We start from the raw sequence: 23358 nt of genomic DNA on the forward strand, positions 1-23358 counted from the left end.
AATCATCTATATTCTAGCTATTACAAACATACATCAAATTTTTAAGCATATTATAAAACATAAAACATTTAAGCATATTATAAAACATAAAACATAGAGCATATTATGATTTATCTAGCAAGTGAGCAACTGTCAACATTTGTGATGTCCAAAATTCAAATAATAATGTTTACAAAATATGTCACTTGGTCACCGCCAAGCCAAAAAGGTTCAAAATTCCAATTCACAAGTCTACAAGTCTAATGAGTAATCTATGACAAAAAGTAGTAGATTGTGAATATATCTACTAATCTCTCCTCCTTCCACCACGAATAGAACGTGGTGGCGGGCCTCCACGTGGTGGCAATGAAGAAGATGGTGCTTGTGGAAGTCGTGGCACTGAAACTGATGAAGAAGAACCCTCTGCTGTTGGTGTTGAACCATGGAACCTAGGAACCAAGGGACCAGATGGGGGTGGTGGCATATCAACACGGTCATCATCATCCTAGAATCGCTCAAAAAATTCATGCAAAAAAAAAGCACTAGTTAACAAAAAAATTAAAAACATGAATTAGAGAAATGCTTTATAAGGGAAAATTGGAAAATTCATACCACAATGGACATACCTGGAAAAGAGAATCCTCTAATTGCTCTAGTCGCAACACTCCATCCTCCAAATTGGGCTCCTCTGGATTCTTGTCCCAAATCAACAAGTCTTTATTAGACTTTGCATCTTCACAGTAATGGGACAACAATCGCAAGTTGTAATGAACATAAACCAAGCTCTCTGCCCGGTCTAAACTCAACCTGTTCCTTTTAACACTGTGGATGAAAGAATAAGAGCTCCAACACCTCTCTGCAGAAGAAGTGTTTACCACCTGTGATAGCACCCGCAATGCCAAACTCTGTAGAAGTGGAGTACCCCCTCCATGCATGTTCCACCACTCAAGAGCAGAAAAAGTCTCTCGATCTCTAATTGCATGCATGCTCCCAAATGGACCAGTGTTGAGCGTATAGTTGCTCACCTGTCTCCGTACCAATGCAGCCTCCTCCTCATCAGGGATTAATTTACTCAATGCAGCCATATATTTTTGGTGAACCTCTTGATCTTGGTGTGGTTTTCTCCTGCTTCCCCCCCAGGTGCTGGTGTTGAAAGCCATGATGGATGATAGTATTTAGGTGTCAAAACATATGCTAATGCATGCAATGGAATATTTAGCATTTCCAATCGGTTTTGCACCTCTACACGAATATAATTGTACAAGGTGGTATCTCTAGGCTCAACAATGTCTTTAATCTGCCCCAACATGCTATCCATTTGCTCATACACCTCCCCAATTACTGGTCGATCTGAATCTGCAAACTTGATCATGTAATAAATTGGTTTGGTGAATTGCAAAATATATTTAACCTGTGACCAAAAGTAACTGTCAAGAACAGTGTCCTTGACTGCATTAGCACCATCTATGTCAGTGTTAATTTCATCCCATGTTTCAGCACACACCAGATTAGTTAAAGCTTGTCTCACCTTCACTAGCCGCCTAAAGGTGAGGTAATAACTAGCAAATCTTGTCTTTGCAATTTTAAGCAATTGCAACTTGGAGTAAGTGCCATAGAAGTAGTTTACCCTTGTATGCCCTGTGATGAATTTAATGAGCTGCTTCCCTTTCCTGTAAACCTCAGCAATCCACCCACAATCTTTGTGTTTCACAATATCATGCATCAAAAGGTTCAATGTGTGAACCAGGCACCCAGACCAAAAGATGTTTGGATGAGTACGCCCAATAATTTTTCCTGCTGCATTATCTGTGATCACTTGAACCACATTATTCGGACCAACATCTTTGATTGATTTCAATAGGAGATCTGCAATGTTTTGTGCAGTTGCACTGATGGAGGAGGAGTCATGACATGCAATAAATACTGCACCACTAGAAGAAACACCAAGAACATTTATCAAATGTTGGTTTCTAATATTTGTCCACCCATCTGATACAATGGATACCCCAGAATCCACCCACTCATTTGTAAAACGTGTCAAAGCTCTTTGAACCTTAGCTTTTTCTCTTTCTAATAACACTGTTCTAGCTTTCTCATAGTTGGGGGCCTTGTATCCTTTTGGGGCTTCATTGATGCCCTTTACCATGTCATGCCAATAGGGAGAGCGAAGCACATTGAATGGTACACCGCAAGCACAAAGAAAACGGACTATCTTTCCATCCACATCATCCCTCCCAGCAACATTAAGGAAATCCCCTATTGTTCTTCTACCTCCAGAGGTTGCAGAAGTACCATGAGGAGATGAGCAACTACCAAATTTAGAGGTTGCACTTGATTCAGAATGAGTTTTTGGTTTCTTGTTTTTTTGTTGTGCAGCCATCTCTATTTGGATGTATTTTCTTCTTTCTTCAGTTGAAATGTTTGGGCAAATTTGTACCCCCACAGAACCCTTTTTTTCATCACTGTCCAGCACCCCACAAAGATGCCTCCTCAGACGGGTATATGAACCACAATATGGTTTTCCTCCATGACAACCATGAGGGCACACAAATTTGTAAGATCCACCACCCTTTCCCCCATCAAGTTTGGTCACATAGTTCCACAAGGGTGTTGATGTACCTTTCCCATCTTGTGCTTCAGTGTCCCCTTCAAGTTCATCCCCTTCCTCTTCAAACCCTTCCTCCTCATCATACATTGGGTCACTACTATTAGGACCATCACCAATGTCCTCTTCTGTTTCTTCCCTTCTATTCTTCACCCTTGCCATCATTAAAACCAAAAGTGGAATGATACATAGAAGCCAAAAGAACACCATCTTGGAATATGGATATAGGTGGTGGACAACCTGTAAATAAAGGAGCAAGTAGAAACAATGGGAAAGAGTAGGAGAGGGAGGAGAAAAATACAAATTTTTTTTCAAAAAAACAAGGGAGTTTGGGGTTTGAACTTACCTCTTTAGCTCTTGTAGATGAAGTCCTCCAAGCTCTTGCTCTAAGCTCCTCCTCCTTCTCCTAGCTCCTCCTTCTTCACTCCTCCAAGCTCTCCTCTCTTCTCCTCTCCTTTCCTCTCTTCTCTTCTCCTCTCCTCTCTTCTCTTCTCCAACTCTCATAAACTCACAGTGAGAAAATGAGGAATGAATGGGGGCTTTATTCTATTCATTCCTCACCCTAAACTCACCCTAACCCACCCCCTCATTGCTAAGTTAAGTTAACTTTAAACAAAAATTAAAAAAAATGAGGTATTTTCCCTTGCCCGCGCGGTTTTTTCGGAAGCGCTGCGTGAAGCGCACGCTTCCGGGCCCGAAGCGTGGCGCTTCGGAGGCCCGAAGCGCCATCCGAAGCGCGCTTCGGGGCCCATGCTTCTTAAAAACCAGGAAGCGTTTTAAAAAAACGGAATCGCGCTTCGGATTTTTTGGAATCGCGCTTCCTGGTGCGCTTCCGGAACGCTTCCGTACGGAGCGCGATTCCGGCCTAGGATCCGGGGGGGGCGCTTCCTGCAACGTTGCATCATAGTCAACTCCCTCTATCTGTGAGAACCCTCTAGCCACAAACCTCGCCTTGAACTTCTCAATGCTACCATCCGCAGCATGCTTGATCATCTAGAGCCACCTGGAAGTCACAATTGACTTGCCCTCAGGCCTAAGCACCACTTCCCAGACATTGTTCTTAATGATAGAGGCATACTCCTCCACCATAGCCTCTCTCCATACCTCCTGGCTAGCAGCCTCCTCATAGCTAGTAGGCTCAAAGTCAACAATGTTGGTAGCCTTGGCTACATAGCTGCAAAACCGCTCAGGTGGCACACTCTCCCTGTTCACCCTCTTCGGAGGACCAACAGACTCCACTTCCTTCAAGGTGTCTTGAAGCCACTTGGGCCTCCTCTTCCTTGAAGAAGATTCCTCATAGGGAAGCTCATCCTCTGCCCCCCAGTCTAGTGAACCTATAGGTTTGCCAACTGACCTTGGTGTGCCTGTAACAGCACCTGTCCTCGAAGAACCTGTGCCTATGTCAGCTAAAGTGTTATGTGAACTCTGTACCAGTGAACTCCCTGAAGAAGTGCCATGTGAACTCTATACTAGTGGACTCCCTAAAGAAGTGCTCAATGAACTTGCCACTGGTGCCCATATGTCACTGACACTGGTGACTGAAGTACCTCCTGTACCAGTTGATCCAGAACCCTGAGGTCCTGCTCCCTGTACCTAACCTCCCTGTTGAGGAGAAGTTTGTGACTCTCTCTCATCATACTCCCGTGATCTCCGATAGGCCCTCTCCTCCTCGAACTTCACATCCCTCCTAATCACCACTCTCCATTTAGAAGGAATGAAGATCTGATAGGCTTTCGAAGTCTCATTATAACCCATAAATATACCCTTCTCTACCATGGGTTCTGGCTTCGTCCTCTGCTCCTTCGAGATATAAGAATATGTGAGATATCCAAAGATACCAAGACGTCCCACATGAAGCTTCTCTCCAGTGAAAGCCTCCACCAAAGCCATATTCCCCAATACTCTGTGAGGACTCCTATTCTGAAGATAAACATCAGTATTGCAAGCCTCAGCCCCAACAATAGCTCTGTTCTTCCTTTTAGACACCCCATTCTGCTGGAGGTTGTAAGGAACCGTGAACTCTCTCCTAATGCCCCCCTGTGCACAGAAGTCAGAAAACCCACCATTAGTGTACTCACCACCATTGTCTAACCTCAAGACCTGAATCTTCTTACCTGTCTGTTTTTCCACAAGAGCTTTGAAATCTTTAAAGCGACTGAAAACCTCACCCTTGGTCTTCAAGAAATATATCCAAGTCCTCCTAGAGTAGTCATTAATGAATATAACATAATACTCATAACCACCCAAAGACACATGAGACTTACGACCACTAACATCGGTATGAATCAAGTCTAGTATACCTATAGATCTGTTGTCGCTCGCTGGGAATGGTAACTTGGTGTACTTGCCCAAAACACACCCTCTGCAGACCTCATAATGCTCGACACTGAAATCAGGAACTCCACTAGTGATCTCCCTCAGTACTCTCAAAGCTCCATGATGCATATGCGCCATCCTCCGACGCCATAACTCGCACAAGTCTCTACTGTTGGTGGTACTAGTGTGAGTGCTACCAGATGTGCTACTCACCAATGCTCCTGCCGACTGAAAACTAAACCTATATAGTTTCCCACAGCAGACTCCAATCACTTTGGCCAAAGTGATGGAAGCTCCCCTGGGATGCATCAATACCTGCTCTCCTGAGAAACTGACGTCAAACCCCTTGTCCTCCATAGCAAACACTGAAATCACGTTCTTCTTCATCCCCGGAACATACAAAACATCCATGACCTTCAAAGGAGGCAAAGACTCCCTCTCAAAGGTCACAATCCCCACACCAACAGCTCTCACAATGTAGTCGTCTCCTAGTACAATCTCAATATCAAGTGCCCTCTCTGCAAGCTCTGAAAAGAACTCATGTGCACCTTTCATATGGCGGGAAGCCCCACTGTCTATGTACCACACATCGGATGATGTACTCCTACTAGATGTAGAAGTAATAAATGCAAAGTCCTAGTCAAACTGTGAAGCAAACTGCTCCACCTCTGTTGAAGCTGCAGTACCTTTCTTCCCCTTGTTCTTCCTCTCAGGACACGTAGCAGCATAGTGTCCCATCTTCTAACATGTCCAACATTTGACTTTGGACATATCCGTATCTTTCTTCTTCTTCTTCTCTTTCCCTTAGCCCCATCTGCTGAGGCACCTTTCTTGGCCTTCCTTTGTTCTTCCCCCTGGCTGTCAAGGCTACATCCTCCTCATCTGCTATCTTCACCCCACCATTGCCAGTCTTCCGTATCTCATGCTGCACACAATCATCCCAGAATTTGTGCCAATTGGGAAGATTCTCCCTAGAGGTGACAACATCTCCAAAGACCTCCCAAGACTTAGGAAGTCCCGCTATAGCTATCCTGACTAACTCTGTAGGTGCAATTGCCTCACCAATAAGTCAAATCATCACGCACCTGTTTGACTGCTATCTTCACCCCACCATTGCCAGTTTTTTGTATCTCATGTTGCACACAATCATCCCAGAATCTGTCCCAATTGGGAAGATTCTCCCTAGAGGTAACAACATCTCCAAAGACCTCCCAAGACTTAGGAAGTCCCGCTACAGCTATCCTAACTAACTCTGTAGGTGCAACTGCCTCGCCAATAAGTCAAATCATCAGGTACCTGTTTGACCCTGCCACGATAATGAACTACACTTTCAACCTTTGTCATCCTGATGTTCTTCAATTTTTCTTTGAGTACCATCTTCCTGCTCCCATTGGTACTCTGATAGAGAGTGGTTAGAGCTGTCCACATCTAATATGCATATGTGTTTCCTCTCACCTGAGGAATCACATGATCCTTCAGACTGTCCATCAAAATCCTTTTTGCCTTTGCATTATTTTTTGTGAATTCAGCAAGTTCATCTGTAGCAGGAGGTACAACCACTTGCCGCACTATGTCCCAAATTGCTGCCTCCTCAAACACTGTCTAGATTTTGTCCTTCCAAACGGCATAGTTGGATATCCCATCCAGTCTGTCCTCTATCTATCTTTAAGAACATGGCCATGACTGCGGTCCAAAATTTACAAAACCAAGAAAATGGAGAAATGAACTTTCCAGCATACCTTATTGTTCCAAAAGTTCAGTCTGTGTGAAATTTCACCTTGCTGTCCCAAAATATCAGTTTGTTGTCCAAACCACTGTTTGCTGTCCCAAACTACTGTCTGTTGTTCAAACTGCAATTTTCAACTTGTACCTCTGATACCATGTTGAAATTTGATGACTAGAAAAAAGTTTCCTGCAATCCCAACCCGGTTTTAATTTCACCTTATCACTCCCATTCAGTAAAATGCCCTTTCCCATAAACATACATTCAACATATAGAATTCTGGAAATGAAATTTTCAGATTAAAACACATGGAACTGTCAACACATGCTGAAAATAAATATGGACATAACCAGACCAGCAACGCACATAAAAATACACAGAATTTTTTTCAACTTAGACCCAGGCAAAACCCTTTCAATCTTCTACGCGGAAAACCTATTAGAGAGCTCGTCAAATTTATTTATCTTTCAAGTTCAGGAAAAATACATTTGCAAACAAAACAAAACAACAAAATACAACTTATCTATTTAGCCCAAAACTCTTTGAAAATCGTGCCGACTTTGCCTCGATTTTTGTGCCCACTTGACACTGAAAATATGTACTGTACAGATACAAATGTACTGACTGCATTGTACAAACTCTGTACGGATTTCCATACCGCTACAAGGACTGTATGGATTTTTATTTTTATTTTCAAAAAATTCTCTCAAACAGCGTGCAACTCACAGCATTCAATGTTGTTTGTATTGTACCTTTTGTTGTCTTCTATGTCTTGATTTCCATGCCCAGCTTTGCCCAGAAATCACTCCTTCAGCTTGCTGCAACAAATTTCTCCTTCAGAACTTTTCTCCAGCTCTCAGCCTCCTTTCTCCAATCTGATCATGAAGAATGACTGCAGTTCCTCTTTTCTTTTTCCCCTTTTGTTTCCCTAAATGACTTTTGGGCAACCCTAAGATATAATGGCTCAAAAAATTCATTTAGATCAAGGGATGAGAATAAATATGCATTTAATTCTCGCTTTCTATTTTTTAACTCACCCATTATATAAAGTACCCACATTGTACTTTATGTCTAAAATCACTTTTCACTTTATAATTTAACATTGACTTTACCACTTATAAAGTCACACTTAGGAAAAGAATTATTTTGGACATTTTTCCCTAGGTAGAGACTAACCCATGGGAAACCACTTGTCCAAGGTACATTAAAAATCAACAAGTTCCATGATTTTCAGGACCTAGACTTAATGGCAAATTTGTGCAGCAAATAACGTCCAAAGGCTCAAATGGCTTTGATACCACTATAACAACAAAACTTTTAGTTGTTTGTGCTTTAAAATGTAAAATACACAATGTATTATAAATAATATTTTATTAATAAGATAAATGTACAAGGATGATTTAATGTTACAATGAGAGTCTGCTTATATACCTAGGCAGGTGTCCCTTCATGATTGGGCATGTCTTTTAGACATGTCTTTTCACTTAACTAATGACTATTTAAAATAATCATTATTTTGATTACTTATTATTCTACATTCCTAGCCCGGATTCCATAAAAAATTCCACATTTTGGACCAAATGTCCATTTTGTCGAACAGAATATCAGTATTCATCGATTTTTAAAAATTACACAATACTTTGTCTAAAATGTGGAAGATTGTTTACTTTGGAAGAATATCAAGGTAATGCACAGACGCAAATTAAAATATTAAAAGAAGAAAGCGCAAAACTTCGACAAAAGAATGAAGCATCAGAATATAAAGATCTCGAAGATTGGTTTTATGAAGAATTGACAGAAATTAATGAAGAAATTTGGTGTCTAAGGGGCCATAATAAACAATTAATTGAGAAGGTTAGGAAGTCCAAAGATACCAGAAAAAAAATAGAAGAAGAAAATGAATGTCTCGAAAAGAAATTCAACAAGAATCTATCAGAAAAGGAAGAAGAAAATTTGAGTTTAAAAACTCTTAATCAAAGGTTATTAGATCTATCAAAATTGGCAACTAGGGCCAAATTCCTCTTTGGGCAGCTCCTCTGAAGAAGATAATTGCGGCATTGAATTCCTCTTTTCAAGAGGACCAAAATAGACCTAAAGATCATCAATTTTGGATAAGGAAAAATATTTATCTATTCAAAAGAAATTTTACAAGGCATGACCTTATCAAGGTGGGAAAATTGAAATTTTGAAATTTGAATTTGCCTCCAAATCTCAAGGTCGGCTTGGAGCAAATTAAAACCCTCTCCTCGTCCTATAAATAGAAGTGACCTCCATCATCATTTGATTCATTCAAAGCTTGTCTTCCTTCTCTCTGAAGTTGACCGCTGCCCTAGGAGATCAATCAAGGAGGACAAAGAGCTTGTTTTGGGGCATTTTTGTTTCTTATGCAGGTCTGGATCATTACAGGAAAAGGCAGCATACCCGAGAAGAATTTCTGGTCAAAGTTTTGTGACTATTTATGCGACAAACCTTCCCTATATCAGGCCGAGTTCCACGGGCAGATGGCCAAGGTTGTTTGGAGAAAATCTGGGCTAATTCAATGAATATTTAAGGGTTGTTCTGAGCAGCATATATCTTCTCTGATAGGCCACAGACCTTCTATGGAGACTGTAGGATTTGGACTGATGTTACATAGAAGATAAGAGACCTAGACATTAGCCTAGCCAGGGCTGTACCCATAACAAGAAAGAGCGAGGTGTTTTGATTTGAATCTCATGAAATTGCAGCTGCAAGTTAGGGTAGATGTGTGCCCTAACCAGGCCTACAATCTGTCCAGAATCGAGTTCCTTTTAAAGCCAATTTTGTAGCAGGTTTTGACTATCGTTGATCTCAGCTTAAGACAGAAGGCAGAAGTACATACTAGTCTGGGCTATATCCTTTGCATTTGGACAGTGGTACTAAACATCATATTGGCAAGTCAATTTTGACTTTGATTGTACTCTCTATCTCTTTCTCTGTTGAACATTTGATACTAATAATAAAGAAGATTGATCAAAGGTTCTCCCCATCTTGAGATTTTCCCTGGCTTGAGCCAAATTCTGAGTTCTCTTCTCTTGGCTTGTCTTCTGCGTTTATGGTTTACGTTCTTTCTTTTGTTACTGTCAATATAACAATAGTTTATGTGATTACAATGAAAAGGTAAATTGGGCTATCATGGAATATTGAAGTAATTGATTTATGCAAAGAACGTGTTAATCAAACTTAACATGGTATCAGAGCTCAAGTGAGGACAAGCCCAACCAAGAGAAAGCAATCACTAAGTGTTGACAAGTCTCCATGGTCTTCAAAAATCTGGGCATGATCTTAAGACATAGTCACTGTGACTAGGCAAGTGTGTACTTTTGAAGGGCATATAAACCCTGATCTGGAGGACTGAGGGGAAAAACTAATAGCCCACACAAAGTCGAGTTTCTTAACTAAGAAATCACAGTCCTGGGCATAGCTTAAGAGTACCAAATCCTAGGCAGGAATATATTTCAAAAGGTTTCATGAATCCAAATCTCCTCCATCAAATTCTGGGCACAAGTATTATGTGAAAGAGAATTAATTAAACTACAAAGTTGCGGCACTGTAAATCTGCTGGAGCACTGAAGAATCTGATTTAGTCTTGAACCACAAATTCATACACAGTCCCAGTATGCTCAGTCATCCCTGAAGCCGACTAGTTTTGAAAGCATGAGGAGTACAAGAAGGCCTTTCAGAAAAGAAGCTGCTTCCCTTGACTTTGAAATGAAGGTTGACCTTTAGGTCTGCATTGTTCATCCAAATTTCCGAATTGCTGAGCATCTTCTCATCTCTGGTATGTACAATACAATCATGTATGATCAATGAATTCATCACAATTTTGTGAAGGGTCTGTTCTAGTAAGGCACTCAAGGCCTTCCTATTGGGAGCTACATCTATCCTAGAAGGAAGTAAAATCTTCTGTTAATGATCCAAAACTATTTGGCATTATTTACATATGCTTCTATGATAGACCGTAAACATCAGTCCTCTCCTGTATTTTGAGCATCTGCACACAATCTTCTAAGCATAAGGCCCGAGCTTCTGAACATAACTCGAGCCTCTGTCAGAGCCGAGTCTCCCAGCATGAAGGAGGTAACATAACTCGAGCCTCTGTCAGAGCCGAGTCTCCCAGCATGAAGGAGGTCCAGATTGATGTATTATTAAACTTATCATCTCATAAGTGTTTTTAAGAAGGATCAGTTCCTTGCTCACAGCCTTGGACCGCAGCCCAAAAAGGGTTAAAATTTAAAACATATATTCATTTCATAGTAATGTACGTTGACCTGTGGTGACAGTATGACCACCTGGGAAATGGGTTCCTTCATCAGAATCATGACCAATACATACAAAGATACTCAACTTGAGTTTCTTATATCAGTTAAGCCGACCTTTGGCTGCCTGCTAAAAGATCTCACCCATGAAAATTCTTTAATCAAATTCATATTATTCAGAAGACTATTTCCTATCATGGAACATTTTCTCTCAATCCTAATGCATGTCTAGGGCAACAATTAAATATTGGTATGATCAATCAATCAATACTTCTGCAGTATTGCAAGTCCCATCTGGATTGGTTTTCTTATGTGACTCAACAGATCTGGAGTATACTCTTGAATGATTCTCCCACTATGGTTTGTTTCAGGGTGGAACTCTTGCATTCCTCCTACAGATAAACCCTCATGCAAATTATAATAAGATCCATTATCAGGGTAATGCGATGAGTTGTGTATTGATCAGAAATATGAGCCTTAACGCAGTGTATCAAATTGTGAAGTGCATTGAGACCTTTCTAACTTTTGGGTGAGTGCCTTTTGGATGTATGGAACTTTGCAACATTGACAGTTGGATATAGCAGAACAAAACTTGTGAGTTTGTCTGCAGAGGTTATGCGCTCAAACTTAACTTTGAACTTGAGCTACATAAGGATTGTCATAGATACATTGAGGGTTTGACCTTGATGGAATAATCTGCTTATGAACTGTGCATAATATTGACCTTCCATATGTCAACATCCTTGAAACAGAATGTGACCTTAATTGATAAATAGTTATTAAAAATGATTGCAGCAGTAAAACCTTGATAGCAGCACTTTCTGATATGTGCCAGTGTCCCTGAACTTTATATGACAGTGTATCCTTGGCAGAAATTGTGACAGCAATGACCTCTTCTTGATAGTAAAGATACTTGATGATGTGACAACACTATCTACATCCGTAGGTCCTATCAAGAAGTTGGATAGAATCCCTATTTAAATTTTAGAGACTTATCGATAGGAAGTTCCGGAGCCATCAAAAGTTCAGTAGCCAAGAAAGAATATAGTGATGAAGGTTGCAATATGAGCAACTCTGGAAGTGTCCTATTTTAAAGATCATGGACCAGACCACTGCAGCAGCATCCCTGATTTTGCTTGAATCATTAAAGAAGGATGGTTGTATGGATGCAGATGCCTAGGACCTTCGTATAATGGATTGGTAGCAGTCATAAAGCAGCTGATTGGATGATCTCATGAGAGGATTTCGTCTCCTAATTGAAGAAGAACCATGACAATTCTTCAGTCTGGAGCTTCCTAGAAGTTTACTGCTAAAGCAGCTGATTGGATGATCTCATGAGAGGATTTTGTCTCCTAATTGAAGAAGAACCATGACAATTCTTCAGTCTGGAGCTTCCTAGAAGTTCACTGCTGAAGTTGCCTCGTGGAAAGTCTCATCGTAAAGATGAAGTGCAGATTGATAAATAAGGTTTCAGAGGGAACCATAGAATCGCCAACAGTATGACCTGATGACTCTTCTTGCCCGATGTTTATTGATGAAGGCAAGTCATGGCAGCTGATTATGATTATGATGACTCTGATGATGCCTTGATATATCCCTGTTACTTGAGAGGCAGCATGATTATGATTGTCTATAGCAAAAAAAAAAGGAAAAGGGGACAGGTTACAGGTGGCTCGATGATTATGTTTTTTTTGGCAAGGTCACTTTACCTACATACAGAGGAAGTTATGGTCAAAGATGCAGTTATCGATGACATCTGATTGATAACCCTCTCATTTATCAATATAAGAGGGAGTTGACTTTTAAAGTCAAGATAGAAGACCTAGCCTTGTTTTCTACACTTATAGGTCTGATGAGATAGAGAAGCTATTGGTCTGCATATGTATATCTTGTGGGACCCTTGCTGTTCTTGATTAAACACCCTACCAGTCATATTCCTCGCTATGAATCAATCTATGGATGATCCTCATATGTTGGATAACTGCCTTGTGAGATATCTCTATGACTCTATACACTTGCCTCGATTGGCAGTGTGATGGATTGAAGGAGCACATTTATAGTGCCATTATCTGTTGATACTTGATTCAGTTGCTCTGGAAACACTATTAAGGCTGAATGTATTTAGCAGCAAAGAATCCATGCTCTACGACAGCTCCAAGGATCGGGTACCTCTTTATTTTGATACGGTACATCGAAAAGCTTCCAAGCTCCATCATTGTTGGTTGGATGAGCAGTCTATCATTTCTTTCATAGCCTCTTGGTAAGATCAAGATTATATCTCTTCAGAGAAAGGCTGGGAATCGTGGATAGACCCTATTAAGAGGGTCTCGGTTGAACATTGAGCTCTCAGAGCTCCTAGGGAGCTTGGGGTACTTCTTGAGCATGAGCGACCATAGGGTGAGTGGTTCACCTTCCCCTGTGATATATCATGATGATATATGACGCATAGGGTGAGTGGTTCACCGCCCCTATGACGGTTGACATGTGTGTAGGGTGAGTGGTTCACCTCCCCTATGACGGTTGACATGTGTGTAGGGTGAGTGGTTCACCTTCCCCTACTATTGATGAGATATGCATAGGATGAGTGGTTCACCTTCTCCTATGGCATATGAGCAAGATGAGTGGTTCACCTTCTCCTTCTCCTATTGCATATGAGCAAGATGAGTGGTTCACCCACTCCTGCAAATACCCCAGTGAGAGATGCATATAGGGATCTGCTTGTTGTCAAATGTGGACATGTCGGTGGGATGTGGTTCATCCTTTCCCCACATGTAGGTTGTTCATTCCCTACGATCGATCGTTGACATGTCAATGGGACGTGGTTCATCCTTTCCCCACGTTTAGGATCCTTCCTACGATTGTTGGTTGGCATGCATGTAGGACATGGTTCATCCTTTCCCTACTCTCAGTGGTTTGCATGCGCGTAGGATGTGGTTTATCCTTTCCCTACGATGGTTGTGATATGTGATTGTAGGATGTGGTTCATCCTTTCCCTACGTGTGGTTGTGAGTAGGATGTGATTTACTCTTTCCCTGCTATTGCTCCAGTATCATCCTACCCATGTAGTCTAGGACACATGGGAAGTACCTCTCATCTGGCCAATGAGTTGGGAAAAGTGGATGGGACCATAGCACTATTGATGGACGCATCGTATTCTGTCATACTCCCTATGTCTAGGATGCATGATGTTCAACAACTTGACTTGGGATCAAGTCTGATTGGGGTTCTACCCCTAAACTGACTTTTGTCAGTGGCGAGTGGTAAGGCCTTGTGACTCACTCAATCAATTGTTCTTCATTATCTATATCAGTGTTCAGCAGAGTAAAGACGAGATGCAGAGATGCTACATGATGACAGAATGGCATGATGATGGATGGATTACCATGAGGAATTCTCCCTAGTTGAGAGGGAGTGTTAAAATTGGCAACTAGGGCCAAATTCCTCTTTGGGCAGCTCCTCTGAAGAAGATAATTGTGGCATTGAATTCCTCTTTTCGAGAGGACCAAAATCGACCTAAAGATCGTCAATTTTGGATAAGGAAAAATATTTATTTATTCAAAAGAAATTTTATAAGGCATGACCTTATCAAGGCGGGAAAATTTAAAATTTAAAATCTGAATTTGCCTCCAAATCTCAAGGTCGGCTTGGAGCAAATTAGAACCTTCTCCTCCTCCTATAAATAGAAGTGACCTCCATCATCTTGTGATTCATTCACAACTTGTCTTCCTTCTCTCTGAAGTTGACCGTTGCCCTAGGAGATTAATCAAGGAGGACAAAGAGCTTGTTTTGGGCCATTTCTGTTTCTTATGCAAGGTTTGGATCATTATAGGAAAAGGTCGAATTACTTAGAAGAATTTCTGGTCAAAATTTTGTGACTATTTATGCGACAAACCTTCCCTATATCAGGCTGAGTTCCACAGGCAAGTGGCCGAGGTTGTTTGGAGAAAATCTAGGCTAATTCAATGAGTATTTAAGGGTTGTTCTAAGATGCGTATATCTCCTCTGACAGGCTGCAGACCTTCTACGGAAACTGTAGGATTTGGACTGATGTTTAACATAGGACAAAAGACCTAAACATTAGTCTAGCTAGGGTTGTACTCATAACAAGAAAGAGTGAGGTGTTTTGAGTTGAATCTCATGAATTCGCAGATGCAAGTTAGGGTAGATGTGTGCACTAACCAGCCCTACAATCTATCCAGAATCGAGTTCCATTTAAAGACAAATTTTTAGCAACTTTTGACTATTGTTGATCTCAGCTTAAGACAGAAGGCAAAAGTACATAGAAGTCTGGGCTATATCCTGTGCATTTGGACAGTGGTACTAAACATCATATTGGCAAGTCAATTTTGACTTTGATTGCACTCTCTATCTCTTTCTCTGTTATACATTTGATACTAATAATAAAGAAGATTGATCAAGGGTTTTCCCCATGTTGGGGTTTTTCCTTGGCTTGAACCAAATTCTAATTTCTCTTGTCTTGGCTTGTCTTTTGCGTTTATGGTTTATGTTCTTTCTTTTGTTACTATCAATATAACAATGGTTTATGTGATTGCAATGAAAATGTAAATTGGGTTATCATGAAATATTGGAGTAATTGATTTAACCAAAGAACATGTTAATCAAACTTAACAAGAACAAATCAAAAATTTAAAAGATGAGAAAGATACTAAGAATAATGTCAACAATCCAGAAAGCAAAGAGATTTTACGTCTAAGGAATCATAACCAAGCCCTACTTACACAAATAAAGAAGCTTAAAAGTGACAAGAAGTCACTAAATGACAAGTTAGAACAACTTACTCAAGAAGAAGTATTGAAGTCTCCAACCGTAACAGTCCAAGTTGAAGATAAAGGAACAAATACCAATCCAGTCAATATCATAACTCAAGAAGATGAGAAACCAACAAAAGTTAAAACATATTTAGATGTTGCAGTTCAAACAATGGAAATTCCAAGTGATGATTCTGTAACCAACTCAACAACAACAATACCTGAAGTAAATGAGGAAATTACCACACATGATAAGGGAAAATCCAACCAGAAGAACTCCTTATTGACATCCGAACCATAAGAGTAGACAACTAAGTCAATCTATATATTTGAACCATTCAGAATGGAAACAACAGATTTATGTTCCAAGGAATACTAAAGTTTGCAGAATCCAGTCCTATGATAACAATTCATTACAAATTTCCAGTGATCGGAAGATTCCACAAAAGATTAATCTAGGATGGTCAGATCCATTCTCAGTCTAACAATTTTGTTTATCACTCAAAGGATCATATCGTCTTGTATCAACGAAGATGAAAGTTCTGAGACGAGAAGATATTTGAAACAAGAAAAAGATCAAGCCCTTTCATCAATAAGCTTTGAGGACAAAGCTTTTTGAAGAGGAAGGCAATGTTATGAATATAATTTATAGAAAAATAATCAAAAATAATGTACACAATAATAATCAGATTAAGGATTAATTAGTTAATGAAAAGGCATGTCTCTAAAGACATAGCTATTAGTGGAAGAGTACCTGCCTGGTATATATACAGGACCCTCAGTTGTAATCTCATCGTCTCATCAATTCTTTTATATAATATACAAGTACTTGTCCTACTATGGATGTTTATGTCTTCCAAGTATTTTGAAGATTACTCCGCTACGTATACGAACCTTGTTCGTTACATCTAACTCCACTAATTATTTTAGTTCCCATATGAACTCACACTAGAAGACAATTAACTCGGTCTTCCACAAGCTCGCACTAGTCAAACTGCTTCTTGAACTCGTCCACATCACTGGAACCCATACATGACTAAGGTGAACACAAATTTGATTCCTTGAAAGGCACAAACCAAGGAATCCATTCCTTCGCTACTTTTCAACACTCCCTCTTAGCGAGGAAGGGATTCTGTACAACTCCCAACTTACTTCTGAGATAAACGAAACTGCTTCTCACCAATGCTTTGGTCAAGATGTCTAATGTCTGCTCCCCTGTTGGAATGTACGGTAGCTTCACTATTCCCCATTGCATGCAATTTCTAAGATGGTGATACTTGATCTCGATATGCTTTGAACGATCATGAAACACTGGGTTCTCAAAGAGCTTAATGCAACTCTGATTATCACAATGTATCATGGTAGGCTCCATCCTCTGTCTGAAAAGTCCAACAAGTAACTTCCTCATCCAAATAGCCTCGCAAGTTGCTTGACTAGTAGCCATGTACTCGGGCTCTATTGAACTGAGTGCAACTGATCTATGCTTCCTATTGTACTAGGAAACAGTTGTTGACCCAATGTTGAAGATGCCACTTGAAGTACTCTTCTTGTCTGTGGAGCTCCCTGCGTAATCTGCATCTGTGAAACCCTAAAGCCTCACTCCATCACCCTATCTGTACCACAATCCATAGTTTGTTGTGGCTCTAAAGATATCTCAACACATGCTTTGCAGCAACCCAATGTACTCTGGTCGGTTCCACCATGAACTGACTCAGTTGGTTGACTGCAAAACAAATATTAGGTCGTGTGTTGACCAAGTACATCAACGACCCAATGAGTTGCATGTATATTGTAGGATCCACTCACTCTCCTTTGCTAGCATCCACCTTCCTCCAATTTGTGACTAGAGGCATGACCATGGGCCTGCAATCTTGCATATGAAATCTCTGGAGAATCTCTACAGTGTACTTGCCTTGTCCCACGAAGATCTCACCATCACCCTGCTAAACCTCCAAGCCAAGGAAATAGTGCATAAGCCCCATATCCTTCATCTCAAACTCCCTTGCAAAGTCCTCCTTGCAATCTTAAATCAAACTCTCATCTCCAATCAATATAAGGTCGTCGACATAGAGAACTAGAATGAGCAGAAGCCCTCCAACCATGATGTAGTATAGGTTGGCATCCGCTTCACTCTTAGTGAAGCCCAATCCTCAAAGGCAGTTGTCAATCTAAGTGTACCATGCTCTCTAAGCCTACTTGAGCCCAACTCTCTTTAGCCTGCACACATGTGTGTCTTTGTTGAACTGCTCAAACCCCTCTGGTTGCTCCATATAGATCTCCTCCTCAACCACTCCATTGAGGAATGTTGTCTTCACATCCATCTGGTGGATCTTCCACCCCATCTGTGCTACAAGTGCCAAAATAGTCCTAATGGATGAATACTGTGCTACTGGGGCAAAAGTCTCCTCATAGTCTATGCCCTCAAACTGTGAGAAGCCCTTGGCCACAAACCTAGCCTTGTACTTCTCCACACTCCCATCTACTCCATGCTTCACCTTGTACACCCATCTCGATCCAACTATTGATTTCCCCTCAAGTCATGGAACAATCTCCCAGACATCATTCTTCATGATAGAGGAATACTCCTCCACCATGGCATCCTGCCAAACCTGCTAAGAAGCTACCTCCTTATAGGAAGAAGGCTCACTATCCACCAGCTTTGCCATCATTGCCATATAACATGTGTACCTTTGCGGTTGTTTACTCTGCCTAAACATGGTGCTAGGAGCTTCAACCTGCTCCTAAGCCTCCTAAATCAACCTCTTGGCCCACTTGGCCTTCTTCCTCCCTGTGGTGGGTGGCGCTGGTTGATCTATTTGCTCTCTGCATGTTTCTCCTCCTCCTCCTACTGCAAATCCTGCTACGGTACCCTCTTTCCACTAGATTATGGTTGTGGCTGACTCTGAGGTGTTGGTTGTGACTCTTGTTTGGGAGCGAGTAGCTCCTCCTCAGGTACTGCAATCTACTCACACTCTAAGGAAACTCTTAGAGCCTGATCCTCCTGGAATCTCACATCTCGCCTGAGAATTGTCTTCCTGAGTCCTGGAAGATACACCCTGTATGCCTGAGATGTCTCACTATATCCCACAAAAATTCCCTTTTCTGTTGTGGGATCCAGCTTCTTCCTGCTATCCTTGGACACATGACAGTAAACCTTTGTGCCAAAGATCCAGAAGTGTGAAACATCAGGCTTCTTGCCTATGAAAGCCTCCTCTGGTGTGACTCGTCCAAGCACCCTATGTGGACTCCTGTTTTGCAGAAATATTGCAATGTTGCATGCTTTTGTCCACAAGACCCTAGGCAAATCCTAATCATACAACATAGCCTTGGTCACTCCAACAATACTCGTGTTCTTCCTCTCAGCCACCCCATTCTGCCGAGGGTTATGAGGTGCTATCAACTCTCTCCTAATACCTTCCATTGCACAAAACTCCTTAAAGGCATTGGAGGCATATTCTCCACCATTGTCACTTCTCACTGCCTTGATTTTCTTCCCGGTCTGCTTCTCTACCAAGGCCTTAAGCTCCATGAACCTATTTAAGACCTCATCTTTCTTTTTGATAAAATAAATCCAAGTTTTCCAAGAAAATCATCAACGAAAGTAATATAATACCTGTGCCTCATCAGTGATGGTGAAGAAAAGGACCCACACACATCTTAATGAACCAACTCCAAAATCCCTTTGGCTCTTTCCTGACCATGGAAAGAATACTTGGCATACTTGCCATGCATGCACCCCTTCCACATTCCACTCTTGTCAAGGTCGCCTATTGGTAATCTTGTGGCAATCTGCTAAAGAATCTTCAGCGCACCAAGATGCAAGTGTCCCATGCACCTGTGCCAAAGTTCACCAACATCTACACATCCTGCCTTGTTGCTCAAGGATGCATCTGCCTCTACCTATAACTTGTAGAGATTCTTCACGCTCACACCTATCTGCTTCACTCTCCCTGAAGCTAGATGCTTGAGATAAGCCTTACCTTTGTTGAAGATGACATCACATCCTTTATCCTCAAGGATAGATACTGAAACCAAGTTCTTCTTCAGCCCTAGAACATAAAGAACATCTTTGAGATGAAGAGTATTACCTACCTCCCTCTCAAAACTGACAGTACCAACTCCCTCAGTAGCATACTTACCATAATCTCCAAGCTCGACATTCACATGCATATCCTTCTCATCCAGTTGGCTGAAATACTCCCGATTTCCAGTCATATGGAAAGAGGCTCCAAAATCAATATACCGCGTGTTGCTCCTTACTGAGCTTGCCATGCAACCTATCAATGAGAAGTCCTTCTCAAACTAAGAGGCAAACTCATCTACCTTAGTTGATGCAACTACATGCTCCTTATTCAACCCCTTCTTCTTCTGGTTAGGACACTTAGAAGCGAAGTGCCCAAACTCATGACAATGGAAGCACTTGATCTTACTTAGAATCTAGATCCTTCTTCTTCTTGTCATTCCTCTAATTGTTCTCGCTCTTCCCCTTACTTTTCTTGCCTTTGAATTTTCCTGCAAGAACAAGATTTTCCTCCTACTTCTCAAACTTGGAACCCTTGCCACTGTTGCTAGAAGTCTGAACTAGTCTAAGCATTAGCTCCTCTTGAATGAAGTCACTCCATAGGCGTTCCCAATTCGAAAACTTATCTCGTCCAATAATGCTTTGAACAAAGGTATGCCAATCTTTGGTAAACCCATTCAGAGCCACACGCACTAGCTCTATGTCCATGGGTTGCTCTCCGACAGCTGCTAGCTCATCACGAACTTCTTGAATTCTAGTGAGATAGATAGTTACACACTCACCCTTTTGCATCTTGATTGTCCTCAGCTTCTCTTTGAGGACCATCTTCCGGTTCTCAAAAGAATTCTGGTAGAGCTTGACTAAGGCATCCCACATGTCCTTAGTTGTATTGTTACCTGAAACATGAGGGACTACATGATCCTGAAATCCATCCAGGGTCTTTCTCTTGGTCTTCAGCCCAAACTCGTCCAACAAGAACAATATCCAGACCTTCCAAACACCAAAATTTGAAGAGCCATCCTGTCTATTCTGCCCTCGCAATCCTAATCATGTGTGAGTTGTCATCTTTCAACCTTGAAGACTATGTGTTGATTGATTTATGTTCACAGCTCTGATACCATGTAGAATTTCCACAAAATTATGATCTACTAATATGAACAATCTGAAAACGAAATTTTCTTTTCACATAGACACAGAATTTCTCTACCAAATTGCAGCGGAGTAGGAACAGAAATAATTGCACAAATTCACACAATAGAACACAACAATTTTCTAGGGAACCCAATTGGGAAAACCCTCGCTTGTTTGAGAATTTTATTGAATAGGAATAAGCTACAGATGTCTTACAAATAACCCTGCTTCAATAGAGAATATAAACTGATCTCTCAGCCTTGAACTAGGCTTGAAACAACCTTGCAAGAATGCTGATCTGCTTCCCTTAACCAGCCCACACTGCCCAAAATCCTTGCACATTCCTTAGGAAATAGGCCCCTTTTTCCTAGCGCATTCCTGGCCCTAAAAAGTAGGAAGTTCTTCCTATTTTCGTGCACACTTACAAGGGAAAAGTTCCTCCAATAAATCGCACAAGAAAAACTTCTTGGCTCATTCCCTTCACAAGCTCACAAACTCATGCTCAATTATGAATACAAGGTGTGCCTTCGACCTCCTTATAAGCACTTCGATTTGGCTATTGTTAGTAAGTTCTATGTTTGGGAAGTCGAACTAGTGCTTTTCTAGTTAACAAAAGTCAACACAAGTTGTTAACTAGTCCCTCCTAAAATTTAAGAGGCTAACTCCACTTATTCTTTTAGTTCCCAAACTATCTCACACTAGAATACAATTAACTCGGTCTTCCACAATCTCGCACTAGTCAAACTGCTTCTTGAACTCGTCCACATCACTGGAACTCATACATGACTAAGGAGAATACAAATTCGATTCCTTGATTTAAGGCACAAATCAAGGAATCCATTCCTTCACTACTTTTCAACATTCAATTTCTGCTCAAATGTAATGCCAAGTCGTTTAATTCGATCTCTTGTCCCATGCAATGCCAAGTCAAATAGCTTTCAAGAAAAACACTCGGAGCCAACAAAAACGGGCTCAACAATAAGAGCCAAAAGCTGGTGAAGACAATGGTATCTGATCAAAAGACATCTTAATTTCAAAGCAACAAAAAATTTCCACCAATCCTTGATGGATCTCATTACTGAATTGTTGATTTCAACATAACTTATTTGTTCCTGTCGATCCTTAAGTGCATTTTAAGGCCAAGTCCATGAGATATGCAAAGACAGAATGAGCAGTTTCTTCAATGCAGAGAGAGAGGAGTTACAGTTTCTTCAATACAGAGATAGAATTGGTGGTTTCTTCAATGAAGAGAGAGAGGAGTCATGGTTTCTTCAACACGGACAGAGGAGTTACAGTTTCTCAAAAGTCGGGCCTGCAGAGACAGAAATGCAGAGAGAAACAGTCCAGTAAAGAAAGAATGGAGTTACACCAGCTCTAATACCACTGTTGGAGATTGCTTAAAGGAAAAGCTGCAACCTTCATTAATTTTCCACTAATCCCACGATAGATATGTATACAATGACTTGTGATCTTGGGTTTCAAGTTTCAACTGCCAAGGTCAATGTCTCTTCCTATTCTGACTAATCAGATTTCTCCTGTTTACATATTTACAAAATATTCACAATTCAGCAAATCCTTAAGGATTAGGTGCCTAACACTGGTACCAAAAAATGATTAACATATCTAAATAGAATGTTAGCTCTATTACTGTCCTGGCAGTAAACTCAGCATTTCAAACAGATCACAGCAGGACAACCAACGTTGGAAAACCAATATGCTAGAAAACTCAATATTTCTTGGTACTCAATATATCCTCAAACAGTAAACATGACAAGGGAAAAATTTCCTGAGAAAGTGTGAACTCAACACAGACCTAGAGTTTGACCACAGGTCTACACATTAGTACAAGCCCAATCACCTCGCTGCTTGCTGCTGGGCAATGTCATCAGTTCTTATAAGATAGTTTAGCCTGTTTTATGCATTGATTAATGCCAATCTGTAAAAATTAAATAGCTAGGTGATAGCCAAATAGTTATGCAAAAGCTCCAATAGGCCTTTATAAGTTGCAGAACTAAAGGAGGAGGAGTTACATCCATGTACTATAAATAGTGGTATAAAAATGTTGCAAGTAGCAATGCTAGATGATAGGCATGGAAATCAACATGTATGGTTAATCACCTATTTATGGTGTGTAGACTTTCTAACTCTTTGTCAATCAATGTGGTCATAATCACAAGAGACCTATGGAGGAAGGACTAGTATTTCCAGACTTCTCTGTGCTGAATGATGACATTTTGTTTTCATGATTATTAGGAGCCATGATAATGCTGCAAATATGGGGACCAATCCTATGGCAATGATATAGACTCAGACCCAAATGAAGCAAAAGTGTGTTTCTTCTATATATTTTCTTGACTCTTGATTCAAACAAGCCAAAACATGTTAACAAACACTTTTGATAAATAGTTGACATTTACTTTCCATTGTCATAACCAACAATAATGCCTCTTGACAAAGATACAAACCTATAAATAGCATAGTTCAACAAATTCATCCTCCACATTGAAAGCCTGTTTCAAAAAACTGCATGACAGAAG

General features: G+C 40.7%; 1 protein-coding gene across 1 annotated transcript in view; it reads right to left on the reverse strand.

The window, feature by feature from the left end:
• The window catches only part of LOC149168978 (AUGMIN subunit 6-like), a 308104-nt gene that overhangs the window by 253797 nt on the left and 30949 nt on the right, over positions 1–23358 (reverse strand). The gene's annotated exons all lie outside the window — the stretch shown is intronic.

This window comes from Pinus tabuliformis, chromosome 4_2, assembly GCF_031772625.1.
Source record: "Pinus tabuliformis cultivar Carrire ecotype Pingquan chromosome 4_2, CPIR1, whole genome shotgun sequence".
Classification (NCBI taxonomy): Eukaryota; Viridiplantae; Streptophyta; class Pinopsida; order Pinales; family Pinaceae; genus Pinus; species Pinus tabuliformis.